The 15,539-nt window shown below is 42.5% G+C and overlaps 1 protein-coding gene and 1 pseudogene across 42 annotated transcripts in view; both read left to right on the top strand.

Moving 5' to 3' along the window:
• Magi1 (membrane associated guanylate kinase, WW and PDZ domain containing 1) overlaps nt 1-15,539 on the top strand; it is a 605,639-nt gene that overhangs the window by 294,021 nt on the left and 296,079 nt on the right. The window lies entirely within an intron of this gene.
• Nucleotides 1-15,539, top strand: part of Gabarap-ps3 (GABA type A receptor-associated protein, pseudogene 3) — an 81,318-nt pseudogene that overhangs the window by 47,650 nt on the left and 18,129 nt on the right.

Genomic DNA, 15,539 nt, shown 5'->3' with positions numbered 1-15,539 from the left:
CTCCTTTAAGAGTCTTCTTTATTTCGCCCCTCACAAGAGAACTGTTAAGATTCATGAACCATGGACAGTCCTTTTCACCTGGACACTCGTGTTTGTTCATGGTCACATGCATTCTGTTGGTTTAGATAAATATTTCATGGTGCGTGCTTTCTCTAAATGTCTTGGACCTGTTGGTGGGTCTTTTTTAATCTTTTACTTTGGCTTTCAAATGGTTAACCTTTAAATTTTTGTTACCTTCAGAGTAACAATTTGTCCTCTAGTATAGTATACGTCATATCATACCAGTAACCCTTTTTCTTGCTCTGCCTTAAAGTTTTTATTTTTTAAGTTACCTTTTTCTTTTTGTTGTTGTTGTTGTGTGAACATTCTTTTTGCTAGCAGTATGTTCTGAAAAGGTGACATTTCATTGATCGGATAACTTTATATCATTATCAAAAGTCAGGGGTACATACTTTCATAGGTCTATTTCTGGGTCCTGTAGTCTGTCCTTTCATGTCATCCCCCTGCCTGTCTCATACTGTGTTCTATTGTCGCATCTACTGAGTTCTAGCCATGGATGCAGTGTGTCTCCTCAGGCCTTCTCTGCTGGACTGTGGGGTCTGTGCTATCAGCAGTCCTGGTGTGTGGGTCTGTATGCTCCCCCATGTTCCTTTCCAATCCTGAACTCATTTTTTAGCTTTTCCTCCAGAGGATATTTTACTTGATTAAATAATTCCTTCCCTTTTCCCAGGCAACCCTGATGTTCATTTTCTCCCTCAATACAGTGAAAACAACATCGAGTTTGTGGATGATTTTATTTTTGCCCACCTTAACCCCTCCTCCAAACTCCCAAACACCTCTCTGTGAACTTCTCTGATTTGCAAATCCTTGATTTGTTGGCTTCTTAGTTCTTAACTTCTTTTTCTCTTTGGAGTTAGCTATGTTGCTGGGAATGGAGGTGAGGAAATGAAAACGGCTCGCTCCAAATGCTCTCCTCTCAGAAGCAAGGTGACAGAGTGTACAAATCAGTGCATGGGTCTGCAAATATTTAAACAGGAAGGTTTTAGGGGGAAATTTCATTAGGAAATGTTTTTTAAACAGCATGGCAGCAGGATGATACTGTAAATTGTCATGTCTGTCCCTTTGGGTACATAAACAGAAGAGGAACGTATTTTTCTTAAAAATGGTTTGGTGGTTCATTTAGAATAAAAGCACTATAAATCACACTGTAGTGACGGCAGGACAAAGCAGCAAGATGCCGGATCTGGCTGGGTCTTAAGACTTCTCGGGAGCCTAGCGTGGAGATGGAGTTGAGATGAGAGTTCATTTGGTCTGTTTCTCAACTCCTCTCTGTGAATGGCACTAGGACCTTGGAAGAGAAAGACAGTAACTGCATGGAGGGAGAAAGGATTCAGACTTCCACTTAATGGCATGCATATTAGAATAGCTGCTTCTAGGTGGCTATCGTGACGTTCTCACCAGGAGGCCAGAAGATGACTCACCCTATTTCCAGACTCCATGCATAGATGATGCCCCAAAATATAAGAGTGGCACTGTTTTGTCCTTAAGCCCACTACGGATCTCAGCCAAGTAGGTCTGATCTGTGGACTGAGGGAGGACACGTTTGTCAGAATGGGTGAAAAGTTAAGGAATGCCAAACCAATTCCTTTTCCTTCCCAAATCTCTGGTTCAAACATCCGGTCCTGCTGTCCTATTATGGCAGAGCTAAGATCATGTTTTCTTTGGACAAATCTAAGATATGCACTTGGCTGTATCATGATCAATATCATCATTGTTTATATTAATTATAGCAATTCCCATTCAGAAGTGATAAATGACACTATAAACTTATACTCTGACAATAAAGGTCATGGCTTAATGTTTGGAGAAGGCCTGTGTGGCTTTGCCAAGGCAAGGATGGGGTAGGAGATGGGAATCTAGAGAGGCCAGCCCTGTGCTACTGAATTCATGGAAGAAAAGAAGGCTCATAAAGGAAAGAGAGGGATGTGATATCTGTCCGTCGGTCACTCTCCCTTTCTTAGCTTTACCCTCAGAAGGTAGAAAGTCCTCAGTAAGGCTCTGGCTGCCTTCTCCATTCTTGTTCAGTAGAAAGCCCGATGAGGGCTCTTTGGGTGTGACATCATCCTAGCAGCCATTGGGCCCAGCTGGCCCCATGGAAAAAAGGGAGGCGGGTGATTCTGTCTCTCTCACTCTTAAGATTTCTTAAAATACCCTGGAGGGCACACCTAGCCTATCTGCAGCTACTGCCTCCTATTCGTGTACTGAATATTATGGAGTTCAGTGTCTGTGTGGATCCTAGAAACAGTTCCCCACGAGTATAGTGGGGCTTTCATCTCCACAGTGCTAGATTGTAACGGCCTTCTCACTTTAATTCATATATCACACACAACATCTTTGTGCTCGCCGACTGTGTTCATCCGTGGTTTCGTGCCAGAAGATGAAGGCAGGTAAACAGAAGCTTGCAGTGCACAAGTGGCCCCTCTGAGGGAAAATTGCTTTGTTAGTCTGAAGACGTGCTTAGCTGACGAGAAATTAAACAACACGATTGAGGAGGAAAAGCAGAGCAAGTGGAACACGGAAAATAAAACAGGGCTCTGTAGCTATTTAAGCTCATTATTCAAGTTTGGAGATTGGGTGGTTCTTAATTATTCATTTGAGTGTCAGTGAGGATGGAAAATAGCTATCTTATAAGTAACAAGGACATGTTGAAATGACGAAGGGTTTCTCAAAATTCACAGTAAGAATGAGGGGAAGTTTTCAGTGTTTTTTTCTTCTTTTTTTTTCCCTTTGGAGCCTGTTGAATCTATGTAGAAGAAAGACATTAAACTAGTTGACAGTTTCCTTGAGGAATGTGAGCATACAATGTGACAAAATTTGAAAAGAACAGCTCCAAACAGGGCTGTAGCTGTGAGCTTCCTGCATTTGCAAGGCAGACTGTGCTGAGAATCTGGGTAGCTACATATACATCTGAATGTTTGCAGTCAAGTCTGAAGAAGGCGTCCTGGTTAAGTCTCTGTCTTGAAATCTTTTCTTATCAAGAGTATCTGTCTCCTTATCCCACTGTAGATTATGACCCTCTTACACCCTTACTTCTTTGGTTTGTAGAGTATTTTGTGCAGGAAGCAGATGTTTGGGAACAATACAAACATGGTCTACACTGGGGCTGACTGAGGAGATGGCTCAGTGGGTAAAGGGCTTGTTACAGAGCACGCAGACCTGAACGCAGATCCCAGCAGCTATAAGAACTGGTAGGTGTGCAGGTGCACGTCTGAAAGCCCTGTGCTGGTGGGATGGAGGCGGGTGGGCCTTTGAAGCCTCCTGGCTAACCAATCCAACTGAATCAATGCGCCCCAGATTCAGTCTTCAAATATAAGGTGGAGACTGAGAGAGAGGAAAGCCATCATCAGTCTCCCGCCTTCCCACGTATTTATACATGCATGTCTACACCTGCATGTCCACACACAAACATGTAACACACATAAGTCCACACAAAATACTATCACTCTCCAGTCTTTATTTATTGATTCGTTTAGGAAAGGAACTCATCGGAAGTCGACTTAGAATGAGTGTGGTGACATGTGTCTCGACATATGAATCTTAGGCATCCCTTTGTGGATCCAGATTGGGCAGAGGTGGCTTTAATGTGGAGAGTGAGTGGGGCAGAGTCGGAGGGACCATCAAATAGTTTTCTGAAAGGCTGCATGAAGCCGCCAGGTGGAGAGGGTGAGGCAGTCAGTAACAGAGTGCTCAACTCCTCTGAGTGGTGAGCCTGGGTCACGTTAACCTCCCTCTACTTCCTCATACTGAGAGCTCTCCTCATCACTTTGAGCTCTTTGCCCCCAAACCAGTGCTTTTCTCCATTATTTCTCAAATATCTTCTGTTATCATTGAGATCAAGATGATTCCAGTAGGATACAGGCCCATGTCATGTCTGCCTGTGTTCCTGCCCTTCCTGAATTCCTCAGTGATCACGGAAACTGTTTTCAGTTTGTGGTACCACCTTGTTGTATATATTTTTGTAAATAGTGAGTATTAATAACAATAACCAAGCAAACAAAACAAAGTAGAATTTAGAAGTGAGAAAGATGAAACATTCTAGGGGTTATTACTACCATTCTTAAGACCACTCTCAATTCAAAAGAATTTTTGTTTCTAAAGTAATCAACAGATACATCTCTCTAATCTTAATTATCTTCTTATTCTTTATGTATATAACCCCTCCCCCATAAAGCCTACAATTCCTAAAGGGCCCTCAGCAGCTGTTAAAATTTGGTGTACATAGAGACATTGATTTAATACTTGTTGAATTAAATTAAATACATCTGTTCATGTCCCTTTGTCTCTTAGTAGGAAGGTCTGTTATATCTGCAAGTGAGGGGCAAACTGGGACATGTCATTCTATATTGTGAACACAATACTGTCCCTCCAGAAAAACACATGGTTTTGTGTGGTTCTTTGACAAATTCAAAGGCTGGTGTGACCATCTGTTTTCTTTAACTCCTGGGGGAAGAACAAAAGGATTGTACTTTGACTGAGAATGCGGGCTAGCTAGAGAAAAAGAACACAGAAAACAAATCCCTCTTTTGGTTTTTAATGGTTGACTGAGCTGGTCCAAGACCTACCCTGTTTCCTTCCCTGGTCCCTATAAAATCCAAAGTCTCCTTTGACAGTCCTGCTGGACTTGACCAGGTCAGCTCCCTTGCTTGGCCCAGTTCTCTTTAATTCAAGTCTTTCCCCATCTTCCACATTGCTTTCAGTTAGTTTTGCATTACAAAAGCAGTGCACTTGGCCTTCACTGTCTGTGGGCTCCTCATCTGCAAATTCAGTCAGCCAATCAAAAATATTTAGGAAGAAAAAAAGTCAGAGATTTCCAAAAGACAGAACTTTAATTCGTTGCACATTGAGTATAACTCAAAATTATACAAATAAAGTAGCATGTAGCTATTCTAATAAGTATCTTTAAAAATTATTACACTTAATGCTACACCCCCACCCCTGTGTTTGTGTGTGTGTGTGTGTGTGTGTGTGTGTGTGTGTGTGTGTGTGTGTGTGAATTCTCTGTAGTACTTGGATACTCCACCATTAAGTGACATGTGGAACATTGAAGATTCTTGGGGTGGGGTGGGGTAGGGAATCTCTCACAAATTCGTAGGAATAACCTATGTTTTTAGAAGAAATAAGATTTCAGAATGTGTTAAGTCAGGGCTGAAAGTTCATGCTCCAATTCCTTAGACACCCTCAGTAATGTGATAGACATCTTTTTGTGATTTTTATGTTAAATATAGGCATGTATTTTACATGCTATGGCTTTTATAAAAATATTAAAATTTTCATCCTTTACGACTATTCTTATTACTGTGAATGCATGGGTCTCATTTTTTAAATAGCCACATAAACTTTGTCTTGAATTAGTATTCTAGAACTCTGTGCTTGTTATTATGTAGGCAAATATCTGGATGTTTAACATTTCCTGTTAAGTAGAACAGAAGACTGTCTGCTTAGGTTTTCTTTTCAGAACTGGGAACTGTTATGAGGACGGGGCCATGCCTAGTGAAGATTTGAGTACTGCTGCATTTATCTTTGAAAATCTGTCAGGTTATCCATACTTCTCCGCCATTTCTTCCTGAGTACAGTTCAGCCCAAACTGCCTCCAGCATTGGTACACACAGTTTCTTTGGTTGAACCCTTGTAAATTGACTCGCTTGTGCTGAGAGACAATTGTTTCAGTTTTATTGTTATTTATGTTTTGTTCTTGTCTCAGTGGGTGGAGCTGAATTCCATTGTAAAGAACTACCTCATTAATCTGTCTCTTGTACATGCTTGGGACAAGGTCATACTCGGTTCATAGAAGGTTTGTGGTTTTGTTTGCTATGCTCTTCTGTCTTGATTGTCATTTAAGAATTTCTTTTTTTCCTCAGGTTCTCTGCTAAGTGTTTTAAAATGTATTATACTTAAAATCGAGCAAACAAAAAACCTTGAATGTTTTTTACCCCTTTTTCTCTCTTGCCCTATTTCCCCATTGGAAACAAACAACCAAACAATCAAACCACTATTTATGCTCTGGTAGAAATATGAAATTGGACTGGAGATGGCTCAACAGTTAAGAGCACCAACTGCTCTCTCAGAGGTTCTGAGTTCAAATCCCAACAACTACATGGTGGCTCACAACCATCTGTAATGGGATCTGATACCCTCTTCTGGTGTGTCTGAAGACAGCTACAGTGTACTCACATACATAAAATGAATAAATAATTCTTTTATAAAAGTATGAAATTTTTAACTATAATTTTTCAAGCTGTCTTGTTGAAACCAAATATCTACTTGTCCTTAGTGCCTGGGGAACATGGGTGTACCACTTTATAAAGGCGATCTGTTATTTCAAATTACATTTGAAACTCCAGATATTGGGACTTATCTGCCCTGGAGTCACACGTGTAAGCGAACACTTGTGAGTCTCGGTGTCCCCACATTGTGATTAAGACTGGTAGGGTGGCTGAGAGTTTGAGGTGACATCAGCGTGTCAGGTCAGCTTGCCTCTATCCCAATTTATCATCCTTTTCTCTTAAGAGGACAACCCAGTGGACTTGCTGAGTGTGGAAGGGCTGGCTATGGAATATCGGTGGCAGGCTCCCTCCACAGATAGCAGGAGTAGCCAGAACCATTTGGGAATGCATTTCCCAGTGTCTAGAGGAGGATGACGTCTATTTATTAGCACTGAGTGAGTCTGCAGCAGTGAGTGAGCCTATCATCAGCTTTAATGTTGAACTGCAGCAGGTTAAGCTCTTGTAACCTCTACTTTAGTACAGTTAGGCCAGCATTGTGGCCGGGGAGTGTACAGGTTCTGTACTGTGCAGCAGATCGTCTAAGGGTAACCTGCAAGCCAGAGAACGGTGTGATTTTTGGCAGAAGAAGCGGAGAAAAGCGGGCAGATTGAAGTTTCCCTGATTTCTTTTGCTGATGATTTTACTTTAAGGCAGTGTTAAAAGCTGTCCGAGAACAGAAAGCCTCTGTTGAGAATGGCTGTTCTAGAGACTTGAGAAAGTGGAATTGTGGAATTGTTTCAAAAGAGATGTGTAAGCATAAGCTCCCAGCCCCTTTCCCCAAAATAGGTTCTGTAGATGGTGTGTCTCAGGCACCTTGTGGAGTTAGGAATGCCTGTCACCAGGGGTTGAAAGGAAACCTCAGAATCTGTTCTTGCAGACAGATTGGATGGCTGGTCTGCTTCCTATTTGAAAGCCCCATGCTGAGGGTTCTAGGTTGTCCGCCCTGAGATTGTCCTTCGCACTCTCCTGTCTAGTCTAGCCTTGTCAGAGTGTGTTGAACATACATGCTGTTAGCTATCATGTGTGAGGAAGCGTCTAAGCTCTTTAACATAATTTTCAAAATTCTTTTTACATTAAAAAATTGTGTGCTTATGTGTGCAAGCATGATGTGTCTATGCAAGCTGGAGGACAAATTTGGAAATCATTTCTTTCCTTCCACTTTGTGGGTCCTGTGACTTGAACCCTGGCCATCCCAGTTTAGTGGTAGGTGGTTTTATTGGCTGCTCCATTCCGTTGTTTTAATGTGGCCATCGCTTCTCTGCGTAGTGTCATCTCTTTTCCATAGTCAAATGCTAGTCCCTTGTGAGTTCCTTCTTATGTTTACACGGGAGGTAGCCCTGTGTGGAAGGCATCCTTACTTTGCTTATGAAAAGTGTGAGGGAGAAAAGGCTCTTATTTTGCCAGTTTGGATGTGTTAGGTTTTAATAATGTAAGTGACATTTCCGTTAGTTCTATGCCAAGGAATAACAGAGTTTCCCATTCTCAAAGCCCATGTTTTATGAGATTTTGCACCTCTGGCTCCCAGTAGACAGAGGGATTATATCTAAAGGTCTCTGGCTTGTTTCAGAGATTGGAGCATCCTAGAAGTCTCAGCCACAGTACTTAAGCTTCACAAATAAACTGAGGGTCATGGTGACCAGAGAGCACACTGTGGCAGAGTTAAGGTCAGACTTATTCTCAAATTCAGGTGAGAAGACTTCCTGAAGGTGGCAAATAAACAGGCTACATAAAATGAAATGCCCCTAAAGCTCTCTGTATTTAACTTCCTGTGACTGAACAGTTGGGCTACAAAAGTTGACCCATAATTAATTTTCAATTTTTTTATGTTAAATATATGTGTCTTACTTTGGTTGTGGTACAGAATTTATATAGCATTGTAAGATAGGAAAAATAATATTGAAGGGAGTGACGTCAGACTTCCTCTACAGTTCGTGCTGTGTTTGGCTGAGTAGGGCCAGTAATTAGGAGAACTGGGTGTGGTCTGCTACACTATTAACAGAAACCTGTGATGCCCTTTTCCCTGTGAAAACTTGAACCCAGGAACCGGAATCAGATGACCACTCCAAGACCAAGCCAAAGCAGGACCGTTCTGCCTGTCACCAAAAGGTGGCGACAGTGGTTACTTATTTGATGCCCTTTTGGGATTGCCGACTTAATTCTAAGTCATCTTTTCAAAATCTAAAGCGTAAATGAAGGGACTGGGATAGCAGAAGTCAATTGATCATTCTTGGTCACATCCTGTCCTCAAGTCTGTTAAGATTAGTTGAGCTGTTTCTCCAGTCATCAAGCAAATTGGAATAATTTAACACTTGAGTGCTGGAGAGGGCCTACCCTTGAGGGAGCTTCAGGGTAAGAATGTTTCAATGGAGTGAGTGGACTTCAGCTAGACCTGCAGGTCTGCTCTCTGAGATGAGTTCCTAGGAAATTGTTATAGTGCTACAGAATCATCATATAATTAATAAAATGTAGTTTCTGGCCAGGATTGTATTATGGTCTCTATGTAAGAAATCTATGCCTTCTCTGCTGTTCGAAGGCATTGGCTGCTCACTCACACATCACCCCACCCCGCCCTCCCCCTGAGATTACTCTGTGTAGCCCTGGCTGTCCTAGAACTCGATTTGTAGACCAAGATCCGCCTGCATCTGCCACTCTAGTGCTGGGATTAAAGGTGGATTCTTGTGGGGGTTTCCTGGTTTTGGTTTTCTTCTTGCTCTTACTTTTATCTTAACAACTGGATGCTGAGGACACAGTCATTTTTATTTTTTCGATGCATTGACATGTAAATACACATGACCTCCTTGCTGTGACCTTTAGACCACCTATCAATTATAAAAACAATCAAAGGTGGCATCTTTCTAGCATTGGGTCCAATATGTCAGCACTCATGTCATTTGAGGATTACTTACATGTATGGTTGCCCCAAGCCGGCTTATTTTCCATAGTACTTTCTTGCTTTAGAGAGAATTTTTGGTGGTTTGAAGTTGAGGAGGAGGATTTTTACTGTAAAGCCCACATGTCTATTCACTATTCCCCTTTGCTTATCTGGGCCTGAGATTTCTAGTGGAACTGCTTGATGACAGTAGTTGGAGGGTCCCCCCTCCCCCCAACACTTGGCGTAGGGGGAAAGAGCATCTCTAACTTGAGGTGCTTTACCCATGAGGTATACTCTCTTGGGTAAAGAAAACTGCCTTTTCCCTCAACAAAGACTGCCTGGGCTCTGTATCTGTGTCAATGATTCTGTCTTTGGCAGATTTCCTCAGAGGAATGAAGATCAGAGTTTCTCATTTGTTCATAGCTTTCTTTTTCCTGGTGGTTCGGACCCGTGTCTGTGGTATGGAATGGAAGCCTGGCCAGGGGGCATATCCAGAGGTGTGCAGAGTCTGGCCAATGAGCTGGGGGAAGGCCTCAAACACAGTCTGCTTCTGTCCACTCCACCATCACACAAAGGAACATATACAGAGGGCCTGCGACTTTTACAAGATGGCATTTGGTCTCTAGGGAATGGCTACTGTAACAGATGTTTGCTGGTTCTTTGTATTTCCTGAGTCAGGATTAGGGCCTAGTCTCTCAATTTTTGTTTATTTTTCATTAGTTGCCTTACTTACTCATCCACTTATTTATTTGGCAAAGCTAGTATTTTTGTGTGTCAGTTGTGTGTGTGTGTGTGTGTGTAACTAGCTCTGAGGTCACTCAGTATGACTGGAAGGAAATCCGAGCGTTACCCCATGGTTTCAGGAGTACATACAGTCCTGCTCCAGCACCATCTACTTAATAATACAGTATGCTTGGTGCTCTGTGACATGCTCTAAGTATATGAGCTCCTTTAAAACTCATCTCATTTTGATCGTAGTGGAAAAACTGAGGCACAGAGAGTGTAAGTAAATAGCCTGGAGCCACACAGCTTTCGGGAGCTGCGTTAGAGGTCCAGGTAGCTAGGTTTGCCATTGATGTTCTATGTCTTAGCGTTATACTGTTTGTTGTTGCTCAGAAAAATCTTCCACAGGTCCAGTTGCAACTGGGGGTGTTGGGAAGTTGATTCCTCCTTTAGGATTCAGAAAAATTCTTTAGAAGACAGCTGTCCTTCCTGCTTCACTCTTGTCTCCCCCATGTGTCCTTCCTTCCCCAGTCTGTGCCAGGCACGCAGCACGTTCTTCACGCTCGCATGTCTCCAAGGGCCTCAGCAAGAATAATTAAGTTTTACCTTCTGGCTGCTTTTCTCACAGGAGCCTGCCGACGTGGAATTGAGATGAAGCAGAGGCTTCCCAGCTTTCCACGTGCACATTCCCTTCCGTCCGACCCCCGTTCCCTATCCTAACCCTGTTTGTCTCATATCCTTGTGGTTGATTTGTGATTTAGTTCTCAAGGCCAGACCCATTGTGCCTTCCTTCCCGAGAGCCCTTATAATGTCACCAAATAATTTTGGCAAATGCCTTTGAAACGGAAATGTCTAAATTAGAAGTCTTTTTCCTCTGTTCCCATTCATACCAAAGAGGTACCATTACTATTCCCTGTGAATAGAGAGGAAATGGCTATTCTTCACATAGAACATTTCTTCTTAATGTGCTCCATTGGTGGGATAACTAGGTGGTTCTTTTGGCATTTTATAGACCCCTGAGAAAAGGACCCAGTGCTCTTCTTTGCCTGGGCATGGCTTGCTTTCATGGTCATGCAGTGAATGGTGTGTAGGGCCCATCTCATTGTTTTGAAAGAATGGTGGGTTGTGACTGGTTGGTTACATCTTTGTGACTTTGAACACCAGCACATTAAAACTTTTCTTAGAATCTTCCCCTAGATTTCATAGGTGTGTAAAAGAAATCTAAGGGTAGGAGGTCTGGGAACTACTCCTTGAAACATTTATTAGATATATGCTTGTAAATATGTGAGAGAAGGTGAGAACGAAAATTCAAGTGTTTCCAGACCTCTCACCACCAAATCTTACCTACTTTACTTAACCAGAAGCACTAATGGGTGTCAGGGTTCTCACACCCTTAGCCTGTTTAGTGACCTCCTGGCAGTGTTCTGAGTGATTAAGCCCAGCTCCTTAGACAACTGTCCTTAGTTCCAAGCTGACATCTGGTTGTTAGAATCTTCTGCTATGTCAGCACAGGGTACCGGATTGGTGCAGATGCTGATGCTGCATTCCTGGCCCAGATGGGGGAGTCCACAGCAGTGATGGGGTAGGTCAGTCGAGACCCATCTCAGAATAACACCTCCACCAGAGGCTCAGAGATGCTGTGCCTTGTTGATGATGTAGTTGATGGTACAAACTTTCTCTCTGCCTGGAGAAAGGTCCCCTTCGACTCCATGTTCTTCTGGAGTAGGTAGAATCAAACAGCACTAGCTTGACTGGCTGCAATCCAGGACTTGTCTGAGCCGCTGCCACGCTTCTGAAGCATATTTTAGACATTTTTCCTTGTTGTTTTTCTCTTCAGGTCTGTTTAGAGCTTTTACTCCCATGTGTGATTGTCTACAAGATTTAATTGTTTACAGCATTTTTCAGAAATCACTTTCCAATGACTTCTCTTTCTCATGTTGCACATGACTTGTATGTAGAACACTGGTTCTCGACCTGTGGTCACAATCTCTTTTGGGGGTGGGTGTCAAAGGACCCTTGCACAGGGGTCTCATATCAGATATCCTACCTATCACATATTTACATTACGATCCATAACAGTAGCAAAATTACAGTTGTAAACTATCTACAAAATGATGTTGTGGTTGGGGCTACCACAACATGAGGAGCTGTTTTAAAGGGCTGCAGCATTAGGAAGGGTCAGAACCACTGGCGTAGGGGAGGAACATCTGAGGAATTCTTTACTGCAGGAAAAAGCTGTTAGACTTGAGGATGACCCCAAAATCCATTCTGTTCTTTTAAGATGCTATTTGGAGTAATTGTGTGTATTCCTCTGGGGGGAAAAAAAGCCCCCAGCCGGCCGCCTTCTTTTTTTGAGTAAGTGTTGCAATGATATATCCCTGGCTTTCTTGGAACTTTCTCTGCAGACTGGGCTCACCTGGAATTCAGAGATCTTCCTGCCTCTGCCTCAGGAATGTACCAATTCTTTTGTTTTTGAGTCAGGGTCTCATTTTAGCCAAAGCTGACCCCGAATATCAAGAGAATGACCTTGAACTGCTGGTCCTCCTATTTTGAAGTAGGGGAATGAGTACAGTTCTGGGGAGCAAACTCAGGTTCTTCCTTGGTGCCCCAAAGGCATTTAGTTAGTATCCGAGATTCATATCTGAGTTTACCTCCAATTTGATTATCTTTTAATGTCTTCTATATATTGCTGGCATATTAGTACTTGGTGAACATATGTGTACAAATGAGAAGTTTGAAAGAGGTGATAAGTTTGCTGAGAATGACAGGTTGCCAATGGCAACCACACAAATCCCTGGCTCTCCTCTTAGTGCAGAAAAGCATCTTCAGCAGGTGGACTAATGGCTAGAAATTTGGGTGTGATTACCTCTTTAATGAACATATGGAAAGTGTTAGATGCCCTCCCCCCCCTTAATGCCTTGATGAAATTATTTCCTGCAAGCTTTGGGCCAGTTTCCAAACATACGCCATGCCTCACTGTAGGGCAGCTTCTAGAGCGTGTGTGTCAGAACAGAGTGGTGTGGAAGCCAAAGATGGTGGATGAGGCCTCTGGGAGTTTGCTGGTTCTGAGGCAGGACTGATGAGGCACAGTGATTGATAAACCTCAGGCTGTAAATGAAGAACTTCTAAAACATTCAGATTTCTGGACAGAACTGCTGAGAACAACAATGTGCTGAAGTTAGAAATGCATATTTACTAAAAGGAGGTCTAGGTATAATCAGTTCTTGTTATCTGTGATAGCTGTGTTATGTAAAGTTACCATGAACGCTGAAGCCAACGCTCTACTTCTAGTGGAAATTCGTGACTAGGTTGCTGAGGACCTCTGGCAACATTTTTGTCTGCCACTCCATCAAATCTTACACTTTTTTATGTGTTTGTATTTAAAGGTGCTTTATTTATACATACCTACAGTCTTAGTCAGTGCTCTGCTGTTAAGAAAAGATACCATTACCATGGCATTTAATTGGGGCTAGCTTATGATTCAGAGGTTTACTTCATTATCATCAGAGAAGGAAATATGGCAGCACTCCAGCAGACATGTGCTGGAGAGATAGCTGGGAATTCCACAGGCAAAAGGCAGAGAGACACAATGGGTCTTCTCAAACCTCTTAGCCCACCCCCAGTGACCACACTCCCCTTAGCAAGGCCAGTCTTCCTAATGCATTTAAATACTGTCACTTCCTAGTAGCCCAGCATTCAAGTCTGTGGGTCTGTGGAAACCATTCTTCCCAAACCACCTTGCCCCACTCCCATCCCTGAGGCTTGAAGCTGTATCATTGTGCAAACATGTATTCAGTCCAACGTCAAAAGTCCATATAGTCTTTAACAGTCTCAACACTGTTTAGAAGTTCAAAGTCTCTGATACTCATGAAAACCTCTTACCTGTAACCCCTTGTAAAAATCAGAATTAAAAAGCAAACCACAACCTTCCAACATACAGTGGCAATGCAGTGTGAATGAGGGGAGGAACAGGAGCATAGCACACAGACACTGGACCAAACCAAGACTGAAAGCCAGCCGGGCAAACTCAAAATTCTCATCTCCATGCCTATCTGCGTGCACACACAATTGCAGAATACGCCGCAGAGCTGGTCTAGAGCTTTGAAGAACCCATCCTGCTTTTGATTGTGCTAGGGTTATAATAGACATGCGAGCAGTTAGTTATCTATGACTTTATACGTTTTTGTTTGTTTCTTGGTGTAACCTTGGTTGTCCTAGAACTCACTCTGTAGACCAGGCTGGCCTTGAACTCAGAGCTATCCACCTGCTTTTACATCTTGATTGCCAAGATTAAAAGTGTGCTTCACCACCATTTGAGTGACTTTATACGTGTTTCTTATAAAGCACACATACTTATTTTCTGTATCATTCAAAGCCGCTGGGAAGGGATTGCTATTTTCCTGACCCTGGCTAACATAGTTGACACGTTCTTTGGCTTTTGGCTTCATGACATCAATGCCTGGTGTGCTTAACTTACTGCCCATTGTTCCCCGAGTTTCCATCATTGGCCTGTTGTTCTTATCATCTGTTCAGCTTTGTGACATGTACAGATGTTAGTCTCAGTTCTGGGAATTACTTCTTCCTCTGATTGAGTACACTTTATTGTGGGTCTGGTGGTCCTGATCTTACAATCAGATGAACTGAAACTCAAAGCTAAATGAAGCTTAACCTAACACCTATGAAAAATCACATCATGGCCGTATCCTTAGAAGCACTTTTTAAACTTCATCGAGACAATTAGGGGACATCTTTAACATCACCACCAATAAAAAGCAGAAAAACATGCCAAGATGGCAGTGATAAGAGTTATAATATACATTATGTTTGATCTTTGTTCACATTGTATGGAAAAAAAAACTTTCAGTGTTTTTTGGGTGTTCATAAGTGATTAAGAAAATGTTTGATGTTGATTTAAGGTTAAAAGTAAAATTTAGGAGTTGGCTTAGTAATGTGTCCCATTAGCAGTGATAGTGGTGGAGTCTATCCTAGGGTTTTGACCTGTCTAATCAAAGGATGTAGCCCCAACAGTTATGCCAGGTTCTGTCTTCAGAGCAAGCCTTGAAACTGATAAGAACTGTTTGGTTCCGTCCACGCCTTTTATGCAGGGCGGGTTACTATTGTAGCTTGCAGAGTTCACTTCTGGGTATGACTGATGGTTCCTTTCCTCCTCTGGTAGAATGTACAACTTCTCGTGTTATGAAAGCTAGCCCATAGAGAGGAAGCTTCCAGATCAGTACTTGTTATCATCATGTTCTGTGACTCAAGTGTGTGAATCATCCTGACCCAATACTATTTTGCTGCTAATGGGACACATTATTAAACTGATTTCTAATGACTTCTTGTTATAGGCCCAGATTAGTGATTTCCTCAGATCTTCTCAGAAAACGTCCTTTGTGCAGCAGGTGGTGATTAACACAGAGACCCACCACTGGTCAGAGAGCAGAGAATAGGTGTCTGTACAGTGATCAACCCTAAGTGGGACTGTATTGCACCTCCTACCTCACATAGTATACTGTGAAGAAGAGGGGACTGAAAGAGCAGAGGTAGTAGGTGACTACAAAGAAGCAATGTTTTCCAGACACAATAGGCACTTGCACATAGAAACTTAGAGCAATTAGGAC

This window comes from Rattus norvegicus, chromosome 4 (genome assembly GCF_036323735.1).
Source record: "Rattus norvegicus strain BN/NHsdMcwi chromosome 4, GRCr8, whole genome shotgun sequence".
Taxonomy (NCBI): domain Eukaryota; kingdom Metazoa; phylum Chordata; class Mammalia; order Rodentia; family Muridae; genus Rattus; species Rattus norvegicus.
Note: the sequence above shows the minus strand (reverse complement) of the source record. Positions and strands in the feature narration are given on the sequence as shown.